The sequence below is a fragment of the Coregonus lavaretus genome (assembly GCF_964263955.1).
Source record: "Coregonus lavaretus genome assembly, chromosome: 36".
Lineage (NCBI taxonomy): Eukaryota > Metazoa > Chordata > Actinopteri > Salmoniformes > Salmonidae > Coregonus > Coregonus lavaretus.
In genome coordinates, this window is record NC_140023.1 from 3,115,470 (window position 1) to 3,132,226 (window position 16,757).

General features: G+C 41.3%; 1 pseudogene across 1 annotated transcript; it reads left to right on the forward strand.

Annotated features, from left to right (window-relative positions):
- Positions 1–5,633: 5,633 nt before the first annotated feature.
- LOC311110640 (monocarboxylate transporter 12-B-like) lies at positions 5,634–15,383 on the forward strand (annotated as a pseudogene). Its single transcript has 6 exons — positions 5,634–5,752; positions 8,876–8,979; positions 13,197–13,340; positions 13,489–14,503; positions 14,704–14,963; positions 15,162–15,383. The product of its transcript is annotated as a monocarboxylate transporter 12-B-like (transcript).
- Positions 15,384–16,757: the final 1,374 nt, after the last annotated feature.

The following is a 16,757-nucleotide window of genomic DNA, read 5'->3' on the forward strand; positions in this document are numbered from 1 at the left end:
CCTCAGTAAAAGGCACATGAAAGCCCGCTTGGAGTTTGCCAAAAGGCACCTAAAGACTCTCAGACTATGAGAAACAAGATTCTCTGGTCTGATGAACCCAAGATTGAACTCTTTGGCCTGAATGCCAAGCGTCACGTCTGGAGGAAACCTGGCACCATCCCTATAGTGAAGCATGGGGGTGGCAGCCTCATGCTGTGGGGATGTTTTTCAGTGGCATGGATGGGAGACTAGTCAGGATCGAGGGAAAGATGAATGAGCAAAGTACAGAGAGATTGAACATCTCTGGAGTCACCTGAAAATAGTGTACAGTGACGCTCCCCATCCAACCTGACAGAGCTTGAGAGGATCTGCAGAGAAGAATGGGAGAAAACTCCCCAAATACAGGTGTGCCAAGCTTGTAGCGTCATACAAAAAAATACTTGAGGCTGTAATCGCTGCCAAAGGTGCTTCAACAAAGTACTGAGTAAAGCGTCTGAATACTTATGTAAATGTGATATTTCAATTTTTATTTTTAATACATTTGCACAAATGTCTAAAAACCTGTTTTCGCTTTGTCATTATAGGGTATTGTGTGTAGATTGAAAAAAACCTATTTAATCAATTTCAGATTAAGGCTGTAATGTAACAAAATGTGGAAAAAGTCAAGGCGTCTGAATACTTTCCGAATGCACTGAACAAAAATATAAACGCAATATGCAACAATTTCTAAGATTTTACTGAGTTACAGTTCATATAAGGAAATCAGCCAATTTAAATAAATTCATTAGGCCCTAATCTATAGATTTCACTTGACTGGGCAGGAGTGCAGCCAGGCCCAGCCAATCAGAATTAGTTTTTAGTTAGTTTTTTCTCACAAAATGGCTTTATTACAGACAGAAATACTTCTCATCTAGGCCACTTTTGCGTGGTACAACGATGATACATATTCATCATTGATACAACAGGCTGAAATTTGTAGGCTATGGGGTTGTTTCCCGGACACAGATCAATGGTGAATCTTCAGTGAAAGTGAGACACCTATGCCTGTCCTTTTGAGGGATAATTCCCCTTAGTCCACACAGAAGAAAAGGAGAGTTTCACATGTGAGTGTTACTGGGAGCAGAAGTGGAGGAGGGTGTACACAGTTTATATGCATAATAGTTTAATTCCAGGGTGGGTGGGGCGCTTGCTTGCTAGTTGTCAGGAGGAGGGATCGGCCACTCCCCCCTTGATGCTGTGTATGCAAATCACTTGGTTTTCCGGAGTTCCTTCAACTATAAATCGCAGAATGATGGGGACTGCCGGGCACAAAATGCACTATAAAAACGTGGAAATTAATAGGATACCTCACTTGTGAGTGTATTCAGCGTAATGCGCGGAAGAGGCAGGCGACGATACCGTTAATCGTGGGTGTTGATGTAAGTATTGTTAAGCTGTCTAATTTTGTTAGGTCATAGTTGCACAGTATAGGCTACATTGTGACTTGCAGAAATACTTCGCATATAAAAGCCAGCTTTTGATGTGTTGTAGTCTATTCCTTATCATTCTTATATAATATGAAAAGGTAAATGGTTATTTTAATGCTGCGCTGATGATTGTTATGGACTCTGTCAATATTCAATAAATATACAATATTTTGGGACTGCAAACCAAGTCGACGTTGTGTTTGTTTGAAGTGTTTCTTAGATGTCAATATGTTCTGTTTTTTGCTCAATTGTCTAAGATAAGTAATAACATTTCCAATAAATATTTTAGAACATGTATTCAATACTTAAATTGGCTGCTTTTCATAAGTAGAAAATCCAGCCTCCTTTGTTGTAGTAGTTTATGATGTGTCTGGATGTCGAGTGTGAGTCACATAGCCTTAGGTGAGAAGGGATTCCAGAGGGATGGTGCTGAACTATTATCTGATGGAGCCCTCTGATGGAGCCCAAAGACCTTAAGAAAAACAATTATACTAAGAAAAGCTATTTACAGTAGGTCTTGTGATTTGCTTGTCTCTGAGATGAGCAACATTACTTGCATCTACAGAATATGCATATTACTAATTGACAAATATTATATAAATAGTATAACTGCCCAAAAAACAATAGTCCCTTTCCTCCATCCACCTCCATGTTCCGGGCATGCCTGAATCCATGGGGGTGGGATTGTTATTAGTGTCAGTGGAGAGAAATGTGCTACCAAAAACAGTTAAACTGGTTTGATCTGGTCAGTCAGGAAGCCATCCCCCATAGGTTGAGAGGCTTGAAAAGTGGCAGTGTGGTGCCAGCAAACTGCATGGTGACTACTGAGTCACATGGAGAAACCACCAGCAAACAAAGGGGCCCCCTTGGATGGCAGTAGTCCACTGTTTACTCTCACTCTATCTAAATGTACATTACATTTGAGTCATTTAGCAGACACTCTTATCCAGAGTGCATTCATCTTAAGGTAGCTAGGCAAGACAACCACATATAAAAGTCATAGTAAGGACATTTCTATGTAAAAAGCCCCATGCACTTACATGTGAAGTTCATAGGAGCACATCACATTTGGTGTCAAATTAAACAAAGTGTCTATATTTTTTTAGAAATTAAAGCATATCTAAATTGTTCAACCATTTTCCATCCTAAAACATTTGAATAAGCAAAGGCTTTTACATCTTACAGAAAAAGCCTGAAAAGGTATTAGAAATACATCAAAACACAATAATGTTGAAGTAAAGACCCCTGCCAACTAATATCAACATTTATATTTAAATTGGTAACAGAATAACCCAAAAAATCAGTAACAGAATTACTGCAACTGAATTGGCTACAATGGAAATTCATAGTAGTCACAAACCACAGTTGGGTCACCTGCTACTGTCCTCCTTTCCACTGGTATAATGATAAGTTGAGTTCAGCTCATAACTATTTTCTTTCTTTTTCTGTCACCTGGTGGTCAAAGCAAGAGTGTGAAAACAGTCTGGACAACCCCTCCCTCTCTCTCTCCCTGTCTCTCTTCTCTCTCTAGTTAATGTCACCTCTCCCGGCTCTTACTGACACCTACCCATAAGCCCCCTCTCTTTCCATTTACTGTAACCAGCCCTCTCACCCACTGAGCACCGACCTGACGTCCGTGGACGTTGAAAAGTAGTTGAAATTTGACATCTGTCATAGATGGCTGTTTCACACGTTTGGACAGTACAGTAGAGCACAGTACAGTAAAGAAAAGCAGAGTAGAGTACAGTATAATGTACTGTATTTTTCTGTACTGAACTATACTCTACTGTACAGTACTCTACTTTATTCTACTCTTCTGTACAGTACAGGACTGTACTCAACTGTGCTTCACTGTACTGTACTGAACTCTACTATACTGTATTGTACTGAACTCTACTATACTCTGCTGTGCTGTACTGGGATGTCCAAACTTGTGAAACATAGACGTCTAAGATTAGTACAGATTTGGTCTGGTCCGGACCAACCAAATTTGGCCTTGTTTGGGGGCGGAGCTCATTAGAAAAATAGACAGTGTGTAGAATAATTATCCACTTCACTTACTGTAGTTCAATAACCAAAATATATTTTTTCTAATTCAAGGTGTCATATCAAAGCTGACACCCCATTCTCTCAGCAAACGTCTTTGAATCTTAATTCAGAGTTTTTGGAAAACGTGGTCACATAAAAAACCGAGGGAGATTTTATCGTCATTCTGTTACCGAACTTAACCTCTGCACTGTTCTTCAAGTTAATTTGTTTTTGTAAAATTTTCAGTGGAAATTGTTAGAAATAGTAATTGTGCATAGAGTTGTATGGTTTGTTTAACTATGAAATCAATGGTTTTTGTTTGGCATTTTTAAAGTGAATAACTGGAGTCTCTGCGTCATTCTGTTACTATGGAATTGCCCGTAAGTAAAACTTACTCAATAAATTAGCTATCAGCAGTCAGTCGCTAGTAAGATAAGACACATTAGTGCACAAGAGGCCAGGGTAGTAGTTTCTTCATGTTTTTTTTTCACGTGCACACGTACGCACACACACACGCACACACAGCTTTGTTTTCGTGACATTTCAGGACTTTATGGAGTGTAAAAATGTTTGCCCATTAAAAATTATATTTTCCCTAACCGCTAACAGTAACCTGGGCGGCAGGTAGCTTAGTGGGTAAGAGCGTTGTGCCAGTAACCGAAAGGTAGCTGGTTCTAATCCCCTAGGTGAAAAATCTGTTGATGTGCCCTTAAGCAAGGCACTTAACTATGATTGCTCCTGTAAGTCACTCTGAATAAGAGCGTCTGCTAAATTACTAAAATGTTAACCCCCCAAAACCTTCAGCTTAAAATAGCATTTGAACAAATTCAGGACTTGAAAAAAGTTATTGTTTTCCTACCTTTTCAGGAAATTCAGGTGAAGTGTTAGGACATTGGGGTCCTGATAATGTAGGAAAACAAGTACACACACACACACACACACACACACAATGGATTTCCCCCTCTCTCGCTCTCTCACACACACACACACTGTCTGTTGTTCCCTTAAGGTCAACAGCTTTAAGGATGTAAATGCTATGCAAATGTAGGAATTGGAATTTAAAGAGCACAGAAGGATTAACAGATTGACCACTCAGGTGGTCATAATGAGACATTCAACATGATCCTCCTGCAGTTATCTAGCCAGCTATTTGACCACATCCCCAGGATGGTCTTGAACTTGACCTGATTAGTTTGGTCCCCATTTGTAGCTTATATGACTCCTACATCTCACCATCCTTATCAATGTGAATGTCAACATGTCCTTGTTTCATAGGCAGCTGAGACCATGCAATGCTCACCACATATGGGTGTTGTTTGGGATATTCCTGGGCGGCAGAGCCAGAGTGGCTGGTCTAGTGTCACCATGTTTGACCCACCCTCGTAGTCTGAACAGCGTGCAATGGCTAGGGAGGAGGGAAACGTGACATAGACACGTTTTTTTTCTTCTTCTTCAAATAACGGGGAGTTGTGTTGTTTTCAGCTACAATGTGTTGGAGCATATGCTAGGCCCTCTCAGTGTCACACCAGAGCGCAGCACTGGAGAAAGGAGAATCCTGGCCTTTGTTTGATTTTGTACGCTGCGTCTCCGTGCAAGGTTCCGCGTCAACAACACGTCTTTTCTTCACCCTACTGTGATCTCTAGTGGTCCACTGGCGTAGCCTTTTGTTTGGACAGTTTTTGTTCGTCTGTCTGCTAAGGATGCTGATTGAAGCTGCAGCTAGAAAATCAATATGTTTATGGTCAATTGAATTAGAGACCTTAAAGTGATGCATTCCAAATGCCTTGGCCTTGTTCTGAGACTGTATGTGATACAGTTCATGTTTGTGGTCGAAATGGGTTATATCATTCCTATAATAAAAATGGTTATATCAATCATAGAAACACCAACTGTATTGTAATAGTAAGTAACTACTAGGATGTGATATCAGACAGTTGTAAAATATTGTAAATGTTCTCTTGTGTTTTTACAATTAACAGCCGCTCCCACGCTTGAATAATAGAAGGAGCCAACAGAGACAAGCCCTGGAGTTGTGCGGAGTGTGGCTGGGTTTGGTGATCTTCCTGGAGGACGCATTTTACCGTAACACAGAACAGCACAGGAGCCAGCCCCAGGACCAGAGGAGAAGGACAGCAGCAGCACGGCGGTGGCACAGAAGGAATGACACCAGTGGGAAAGAATCCCAGAGGGGCACCGGTAGCCCCTCCTGATGGAGGCTGGGGATGGATGGTTGTGGCCGGCTGCTTCCTAGTCACCATCTGCACCCGTGCTGTCACCAGGTGAGCCTCTGACACACACACACAGCTCCAGAGGGACGATGGTCCTCAAATCAAATCACATTTTATTGGTCACATACACATATTTAGCAGATGTTATTGCGGGTGTAGCGAAATGCTTGTGTTCCTAGCTCCAACAGTGCTGTAGTATCTAACAATTCACAACAATACATACAAATCTAAAAGTAAAAGAATGGAATTAAGAAATATGTAAATATTAGGATAAGCAATGTCGGAGTGGCATTGACTAGAATACAGTAGAATATAGTATATACATATGAAATGAGTAAAACAGCATGCAAACGTTATTTGTGTTCCATTATTAAAGTGACCAGTGATTCCATGTCTATGTACAGTACATAGGGCAGCAACCTCTAAGGTGCAGGGTTGAGTAACCAGGTGGAAGTTGGGGAAGATTGAACTGAACCTTTCATAACTCCTCATTTGACATGTTTGTGACATGGTAGAGCTTCTGGATGTGTTTTGCCCTTGCTGTCTCTTTGCGGGGTATTTGCAAGGTATGTGTTTTGCCCTTGCTGTCTCTTTGCGGGGTATTTGCAAGGTATGTGTTTTGCCCTTGCTGTCTCTTTGCGGTGTATTTGCAAGGTATGTGTTTTGCACTTGCTGTCTCTTTGTGGGGTATTTGCAAGGTATGTGTTTTGCCCTTGCTGTCTCTTTGCGGGGTATTTGCAAGGTATGTGTTTTGCCCTTGCTGTCTCTTTGCGGGGTATTTGCAAGGTATGTGTTTTGCCCTTGCTGTCTCTTTGCGGGGTATTTGCAAGGTATGTGTTTTGCCCTTGCTGTCTCTTTGCGGGGTATTTGCAAGGTATGTGTTTTGCCCTTGCTGTCTCTTTGCGGGGTATTTGCAAGGTATGTGTTTTGCCCTTGCTGTCTCTTTGCGGGGTATTTGCAAGGTATGTGTTTTGCCCTTGCTGTCTCTTTGCGGTGTATTTGCAAGGTATGTGTTTTGCACTTGCTGTCTCTTTGTGGGGTATTTGCAAGGTATGTGTTTTGCCCTTGCTGTCTCTTTGCGGGGTATTTGCAAGGTATGTGTTTTGCCCTTGCTGTCTCTTTGCGGGGTATTTGCAAGGTATGTGTTTTGCCCTTGCTGTCTCTTTGCGGGGTATTTGCAAGGTATTTGTTTTGTCCTGACAGCTGCTAGGCTCCCATGGTGAGGATTATTTTGTGTGAAGATAGCTTTGGGATATTACAGCGGGAGGTTGTCGTTGTTATGCAATATAAACAGAAATTAAATCGATATCATGTTAATGTTGTTGTTATCCCCTTATCGATTCCATGCATGTCAGGTGGCATCATGTTTATGTATGATCAGTGTGATCTAACTATCTGCTTTCAATTAGTGTTTTGGGAACCAGCCAGGTTGTGATGAGCGACTCACTGGATTAGTTTAGACTTTTGTCAGCTCAGGTTAAAAAGGCATGCTTTTAAATCAGACATCCAGACACATAGTCAAAGCAGGTTTGGTGCCTATTGTGTGTTCCGGTATTGTTGAGTCCCTAGTGACAGAAAATATTGTTTATGCATACAAATGCCACTTTTCATGTAAGTGTTATGAAGAAGTTATAAGGACTTTATGTATGTATTTCGTGTCACACACTTAAAAAAAAAAATCTGACTGGCTGGTAAGATGCTCTTGTTTAAGTTTGATTAACCTGGTACTTAGTAGGTTGGTGATTGCTGCGCTCCTCCGACTGTTCCTTCTTCTCTAGGTAGCTTAAGAGAGAGAATTAAAATTCCACTCTCCACATGTGCTTTGGTCACATGCCATAAGCCTTCACAGTGTAAAAAACCCTTATAAAATCCTAAAGTTACATAATTTTTAAACGCTCAGCATGAACAAACTATACGGTCAGCTTAGGTTATTCATTATTGGGTACAGTGTTAAAGAATGGAGCTACTGTAATCAGAGCTCTGTTGGCATTAGTTGCAAACTCAACCAATGCCAAGAGCTATTCCTCAACTCTATTCCTCAACTCTATTCCTCAACTCTATTCCTCAACTGTATTCCTCAACTCATCCTGTATTCAGTGTTTTGATTTAATCTAGTTTTTCTTTAGGGATTAATGTCAGTGCTCTTAAATTCAGTCACTGGTCTTAATTTCAAAATGGTATCAACAAAGCTCATTATTGTGGCACACACTGAGGAGACAAAACATTAATAACACCTGCTATTTCTATGACAGACTGATCAGGTAAATCCAGGTGAAAGCTATGATCCCTTATTGATGTCACTTGTTAAATCCACTTCAATCAGTGTAGATGAAGGGGAGGAGATAGGTTAAAGAATACTTCTTAAGCCTTGCGACAAATGAGACATGGATTGTGTATGTGTGCCATTCAGAGGGTGAATGGGCAAGACAAAACATTTAAGTACCTTTGAATGGGGTATGGTAGTAGGTGCCAGGCGCACCAGTTTGAGTGAGTTAAGAACTGCAACACTGATGGATTTTCACGCTCAACATTTTCCCATGTGTATCAAGAATGGTCTACCAGCCAACTTGACACAACTGTGGGAAGCATTGGAGTGAACATGGGCCAGCATCCCTGTGGAACGCTTTCAACACCTTGTAGAGTCCATGCCCTGACGAATTGAGGCTGTTCTGAGGGCAAAAGGGACTCAATATTAGGAAGGTGTTCCTAATGTTTTGTACACTCAGTGTATATACACTGCTCAAAAAAATAAAGGGAACACTTAAACAACACAATGTAACTTCAAGTCAATCACACTTCTGTGAAATCAAACTGTCCACTTAGGAAGCAACACTGATTGACAATACATTTCACTTGCTGTTGTGCAAATGGAATAGACAACAGGTGGAAATTATAGGCAATTAGCAAGACACCCCCAATAAAGGACTGGTTTTGCAGGTGGTGACCACAGACCACTTCTCAGTTCCTATGCTTCCTGGCTGATGTTTTGGTGACTTTTGAATGCTGGCGGTGCTTTCTAGGATGTGTTATTTTAGTGTTCCCTTAATTTTTTTGAGCAGTGTACTATGTGCATGTCAAATAAACCAGTCCAGTCCTATACCTGCATATATCCTGAAGAACAGTTTGTCAGTGCAATGTTGAAACTCACACTGTTCTTTCTCCTTTTATTTTTAGATGTGTGTCAATCTTCTTTGTGGAGTTCCAGATGCACTTTGATCAGGACTACTCTGGCACGGCCTGGATCCACTCGCTAGTCGACTGCACCACCTTCCTCTTTGGTGAGAGAGTCAGCCATGACTAGGGGATTTCCTTATCAGCAATTTGAACACCTTGAGTGTCCCTGTTTATTCAATGAAACAGTATTTATATATGTATTGTCTGGGTTTAATTAATTCTCAAGTTATTTATGATTTCTAATTATCTCTGGGGCCTGAGGAAATTCTACCTCACAAACAGATTCACAAGCATAAAAGCACAGATTAAGTGAACTACTAGTGCACTTTATACGCACAATACATTCAAAAGGAATATATGCCCCTAATAGTTGTGATTGGGAGGTGACGCATTATGATAAGAAATGTGTCTACCCAAATATAAGCCTTTCCTTACCATGAAATGGCAAATCTTGATACATTTTACATTTTTAGTCATTTAGCAGACGCTCCTATCCAGAGCGACTTACAGTTAGTGAATTTTTATTTTTTATTTTTTTATACTGGCCCCCCGTGGGAATCGAACCCACAACCCTGGCGTTGCAAACGCCATGCTCTATCAACTGAGCTACATCCCTGCCGGCCATTCCCTCCCCTACCCTGGACGATGCTGGGCCAATTGTGCGCCGCCCATGAGTCTCCCGGTCGCGGCCGGCTACGACAGAGCCTGGATTCGAACCAGGATCTCTAGTGGCACAGTTAGCACTGCGATGCAGTGCCTTAGACCACTGCGCCACTCAGGAGACGTGTGAACACAGAAACCCGGATCCAGTTCTCCTTGCATGAACATTATGCAGTGATTAGGACTGCCCAAAGAGACCCCAAAAATCACATTTCTGGAGAGAGAAAAAAATCTGTTTTTCCCCCGACGTAATAGACAACGCATAAAATGTGTGGTTTGTATCACCGGAGTCTCTTATATGTCACATGAACATTTCAAGTGATTATACTTCTCCAAAAAGGAATATCTTTCTTTGAAAATGTACTCAGGCATCTCTGGACATATTATGAGCATTTTGCATGCATTGAATCTCAGACACGCACATTTTTGACAACGTACTAGACTTTGGGAGTAGCAGATTTCCGTTTTTACAGGACAATGAGATCAGCCATTTTCAGGTGTAATTGTTGATGGTGTAATTACAAAGATTGGCCACCAGGTGGTGCCAAAAGTGTTTATTAGGATCTCTTCGGCTGCGTTTAGACAGCCAGCCCAATTCTGATATTTTTTCCACTAATTCATCTTTTGACCAATCACATCAGATCTTTTCACATCAGATATTGTTTGAGATGATCTGATTGGTCAAAAGACCAATTAGTGAAAAAACAAAACAGAATTTGGCTGCCTGTGTGAACGCAGCCTTCTTAAAGATAGTGGGTTCCTTTTTATGTATTGTTCGTATACAGACACTTTACCAGGTGTTTAAAGACATTGTGACACATATATATAAAGGCGTTGGGCTTTAAGGGTGAAAAGGAAAACAAACCGATTCACATGCACAAAACCACACACTAATTCAGATTATTAGTACACAGCATATATGCCCAATCAACTCAAAAATAACATGTGCCCTTAATAAGTAAGATTAGAAGATGGAGCATTAGGATAAGATAATTGTCTACCCAAGCCTATCCTAATCATGACATGGCAATCTTGATACACCTGATGTAACTTTGCAAAAGGAAATTACATAATCTGGAACATTGACATGAACTTTGTACCCCTCAGCTGTTGTAAAAGTTGTGTGAGGGCTGTCTGGGCACATGCAGTGCAGTCTGGGCAATAATTGTTTTTATGAGCATGGCCTTATTTGTATTACAGCATATTGGATGACTGTCATTCATATTCCATTCACCCAGCTCAATGTAACATCGATAGGTATAGGCTACTATATGATACTCTAATTTTCCCTGTACCCATCATGAGGTTGCTACAACCTAGCCTATGAATGACAGTTTACAACGTAGGTGCACAGGTAGTGAGAACAATTAGAGTAATCAAGGTGACAGACAGTGACACATTCAACACTGCCTTGCACACTCTTGCCTGCATCTATCTGATCTAGGGTGTAATAATTAGTCCAACAGTTGCAAATGTGAGTTTCTGTTGGACAAATTCAGGTATGTTTATCCCCATTTTGTTCTGTTTGCTTCCGTTTAAGAAATATTTTTCAACAGAATTGGCAGAATGAATACACCCCTGATCACACGCAAACACAGTTCACTTTCATAGCAGCCACATAAAAACAGCTTGTTGTATATATAATTCCTTCTCGCAACTATCTACGCGCTCTCCTCCTCTCACCTTTTCCCTTTGCTTGTGGACTTCAGTGGACAACACATCAGCTGTCTGTGACCAGGCAAAAAAAACTTTCCAAGCCAAACCTTCAAATCATGACCGCTAACCACTACACACAGCCTACACCGTTGTCACATCATAGTCAACATAGCTACTAGAACTAAAGCGTTAGTAAACCCGCTACACTCATCCTGTGTGGCTCAGTTGGTAGAGCATGGCGCTTGCAACGGCAGGGTTCCCACGGGGGACCAGTATGGGAAAAAAGTTAGAAAATGTATGCACTCACTACTGTAAGTCGCTCTGAATAAGAGCGTCTGCTAAAATGACTGAAATGTAAATGTAAAAATAATGCATTACAGTGTACAGTCAGAAAGTTTAACAGTTACACCGGCGGGCCCCGGTGGTAATAAATTAATAAAACCAAATGCTTACCTTGACTTGGAAGAGTTCCAGTGTTGGATAGCCTTAGCCAGTTAGCTAACATAGCATCCCTCTCTGTTTGAGCTGGGTGTTTGAGTAGGCTAAAAGTGAAAGTTTTAAAAAATACAACCAAATATATATCTCTCTCTCACTCAATTTCAATGTAAGGGCTTTATTGGCATGGGAAACGTATGTTAACATTGCCAAAGCAAGTGAAGTAGATAGTAAACAAAAGTGAAATAAACAATAAATATTAACAGTAAACATTACACTCAGAAGTTCCAAAAGAATAAAGACATTTCAAATGTCATATTTTGTATATATACAGTGTTGTAACAATGTGCAAATCTCTCTCTCTCTCTCTCTTAATTTGTTCAAAATTGTTAAATTATTGTCTTTCTCTCTGAGTCAACTACTCACCACATTTTATGCACTGCAGTGCTAGCTAGATGTAGCGTATGCATTCAGTACTAGATTCATTCACTGATCTTTTGATAGGCTGGACAACATGTCAGTTCATACTGCAAGAGCTCTGATAGGTTGGAGGACGTCCTCCAAAAGTTGTCATAATTACTGTGTAAGTCTATGGAAGGGGGTGAGAACCATGAGCTTCTTAAGTTTTGTATTGAAGTCAATGTACCCAGAGGAGGACAGGAGCTAGCTGTCCTCCGGCCACGCCATAGTGCTACTCTACAGAGGGCTGTTGAGGCTACTGTAGACCTTCATTGCAAAACAGTGTGTTTTAATCAATTATTTGGTGACGTGAATAAATTGAGTACAGTTTTATCTAAAAATGATAACTTTTTTTAAATGTTTCACTATTTTTATGAAATTCACTGGAGGATGCTCCTCCCCTTCCTCCACTGATGGGGATTCCACAGTCCCTTGGAAACAGCTGTTGATGATAAGAGATATAATAATATTTTTAGTCATATTGAGACTAAAGTCTCTTTTGCAAATGAGCCATGCACAATACAAAAAAAACCCACATCAATAGACAATTATAGATAAACATAAATATACATAATATACACATTCAGATACAAAACAAAACACAATCAATTTAAAACAAACACATTCTTCATTATAAAAATCCTCTGTCAGCTGTCTGACTTGCCCTAGGGACACCAGTGCATCCAATCGAAAGCTAGTTTGTTTGTTTTGCCACTTTATTAGATTGAACAGGGTCGTATACATCCTGATGCATTTTTTTTTACTGATATTCAAGGATTTACATCAAATAATTAAACTTGGCCCTGATTTATCATTAGCCTGGACTTACATAGCATCTGTGCCAGAGTGTGTTGGACTTTTACAAGCGGTTGTTTATTGAGCCATTTGCAGTTTCACTGTACTGGCCGTGTGTACTTAGACTTGTATGCCTTAATCTTTGAGTCAAACATATGCTTCTGGCCTGCTCTGAACTTTTATGTCAATAACAGGCTTGATGTGTGTTACAATGGATTGTGTCCCAGCTACATCCAATCCAAGCGATAAGTCTATCACATTTTCTTCTTGATCTGAGGACGATAACTTTATTGATCCCTATGTATTGTTTCTCCAGCTCCTCTTGGCAGCTTCATCGGGAACCGTCTGTCCACCCAAGCCACTGTGATCATGGGAGGCGTCCTGTCCTCTGCAGGCCTGATCCTCAGCTCCTTCGCCACCAGTCTGGAGTACCTCTACCTCACCCTGGGGGTCCTCACAGGTACGTCTCTCACTGGAGATATCATCACATTTGTTGTTATGACTTTGGCACAAGAGGGTGCTGTTGCATTATGGATACTTGTGTTGACTCTTAGTGACGGAACGCAACTGTATCTGTCATGACTCCATCCCCAACTCTCTCCTCGTAGGGTTGGGATTTGCCCTCAGCTACACCCCAGCGGTGGCCATGGTTGGGTCCTATTTCAACGAGAGGAAAGCACTGGCCTATGGGATGGCAATGTCTGGGACTGGCATTGGGACCTTCATCCTGGCCCCTGCTGTTCATCTCCTGATTGAACGCTACTCCTGGAGGGGGGCCCTGCTTATTCTGGGAGGGTTTGTGTCCAACCTGTGTGTCTGCGGGGCCCTTATGAGGCCCCTGGTGCCTAAAGGGAGAGGACAGAGGCAGCACAAGACAGCAGAGCTTGAGAATGGGTATGCCATCCTACTGGTGGATGCCAAGCTAGCAGAGGGGAAGGTAATGGACACAACACTTCCAGGCTTAAAGCCGTTGGACCCCAATACAGAGGTTGTGAATGTAACAGATGTGAAGATTGAAACGGATAAACTTGCAGAAATTAAACTCACTGAAATGAAACTAGCAGAGGCACTCCTTGCGAATGTACAACTAGCTGACTCGAGGCTGGCAGACATGACGATAGTAGAGGGCATGGTTGTGAATGTGAATAGTGCATTAACAGAGAAAATGCTTGAAGAGATCAAGCTAGCGGATCAAAATCTAGCCAACGGGAAGCTAAAGGACATTAAACTAATGGAGAATCTTGTCATCGGTAGCCAGCTAGCTGATGTTAAGCCTGTGGACACAAAGGTTGCTGATGCAAAACTAGCGGAGTTAGTAGATGCCAAGGTTCTGGCTGGCCTGGCTGCCCCTGGGCCAATGGGTCCTCTGGCAGGGCCTAAGCTGGGAGGGTGCTTCTGCCTGCAGTCAATGGAGGAGTTTAGCTTCCTGCTGATGCCTGACTTCATGCTGCTGTCCGTGTCCTTCCTGTTCCTGGCGTACGGCTGCAGTGTGCCCTTTGCCTACCTGGTGCCTTATGCCCTCAGTGTGGGGGTGGAGCACCAGCAGGCTGCCTTCCTCATGTCCATCCTGGGGGTCACCGGAATCGTAGGAAACATCACGTTCAGCTGGCTCACTGACAGGAAGTATGTCACATGTATAGAATAGTTTGCACCCCCCACACACACCATTTTTCTATAGCATCACCCATATAGACTGTAGCCATAGTCAAAATATTTTTTATGATGCTTTCAAAACTATGGTCTTGGGCCTGTCACCTACTACATGGCCACATTCTCTAGTGTTGTAACGTACTGCTAGCTAAGTCTGAGTTCCCCTCTCGTAGGTGTGTGAAGAAGTACCGGAAAGTGAGCTTCATGTTTGCTGTGGGTATGGAGGGTCTGTCCTGCCTCCTGATCCCTCTGCTACGTTCCTTTACCCTGCTGGTGCCTTTCTCCATGCTCTATGGGTATTTTGACGGCGCCTACACTGCCCTCATACCAGTGGTGACGTCTGACTTGGTGGGCTCATCGTACCTATCCTCAGCCCTGGGTGTGGTCAACTTCTTACATGCCATACCCTACCTGGTTAGCCCACCAATAGGAGGTGAGGATGAGGAGAGGATGACTGAATACTAACACACTTAGTGCATGTACATACACCATTTTCAATTGCCACAAATTCAAAAGTGCACATCTTGATTCTGAATATATGATTCCATCGTTCTCGTTATAGTCCGGACTCTGTTGTTGGTATGAAACTGCCCCTTGAAATTCCCAGCCTAACGCTTTCTGTTGGTTCCAGGCTGGTTGGTGGACTGGACTGGCGACTATACTGCTGCATTCTTCCTCAGTGGATTCTCTCTTATACTCAGCCCACTCTTCCTGGCTTCTGTCATGCTGATCCAACGATGCTGGAGGACACAGACATACTCCACTAGCGATGTCGATTCAAAGTTCGCCTCCTTGAAGAATGACCAAATGGATCTACCGACGTACAAGGCAGCACATGATGAACCAAAGCTAGCAGGGACCGTCCCAGCGTGTTAAGAAATGTTTTGTAAGCATTTTTTTATTGAGTGAGTGGACGTTATTGTAATACCAAAGTGTGTTGTTCCTTAATGGAAGCAAAACAATAATGTTCCAGGAATAACAACATGCAGTTATTCCTGTCAAACTTGGGAAAATCCTATAACACCATCACAAATTCTGTGTTGATTAAAAGTCAGGAAAAGTTGCTATCTTTCTTTCTTTAAATAAAAGTTGATTAAGAATTGGTGGCTCTGTAGAATAACACATCACTTAGTACCAGTGATGTTTGTTTTATTATTTTGAAGATTAGCAATTGTTCAGATTATGACTACATTAAACATGTAACACCAAAGTTATGCAATAATAACATACATTTGTGTATGACATGAAATATATTGCACTAAAATTCACTGAAGAGAAGCTATTTTTACTGGGCATTTCCATGTAAAAGGACCCATGAGCACCAACATGCGAAGTGCATTGGAGCGTGTCAAATGAAAGCTAAGAGTCGATATTTTTGAGAAAGTAAGGCATATATACATTTTCAACAATTTTCCATCCTAAAAATGTTGAATCAGCAAAAGCTTTGATTTCTGGTCAAACAGATGGAAAAGGGGTCTTAGACAATATCTACCAGAAAAAGTCTTAAAAGGTATTATACTGTACATCAAAACACAAAATCTGAACCAATCATAGACATCTATGTTTCATAAGTTTGGACAGCACAGTAAAGTACAGTAGAGTAAAATACAGTAAAGAAAAGTGGAGTATAGTTCAGTACAGTAGAGTTCAGTACAGAAGAACACACTAGAGTATAGTGTAATGTACTGAACTGTGCTGTACTGTGATGTCCAAACTTGTGAAACATAGATGTCGATGATTGGTTCAGATTTGGTCTGGTCCGGACCAACCAAATGTTGTCTTGTTTGGGGGCGGAGCTCATTAGAATAATAGCCAGTGTGTATAATAATACCCAAACAACAAAAGGAGGATATTGCATATTTCTACCTTTGTGTACCTATTCAGGATACATCACCATGAAGAGAATGACTTTCATATCCATCATGATGCATTTCTGTGTACTACAGATCAGGGACACATGAAGAAATCTGTTACCATAATTACATTACCGGATGTAAATCCACTTCACTTATTGTAGTTCAATAACCAAAATATATTTTTTCAAACTCAAGGTATCATGTCACAGATATTTAACAGAGTTTTTGGAAAACTGAGGGAGATTTTTAAACTTTGAAATCAATGGTTTTTCTTCAACATACATTTGAAAGCAATTTTTTTTTTGTAATTCCGTTACTGTGGAATTGCTCTACGGTGACTGGACACATCACTTTGTGATGTTGTTCCACGG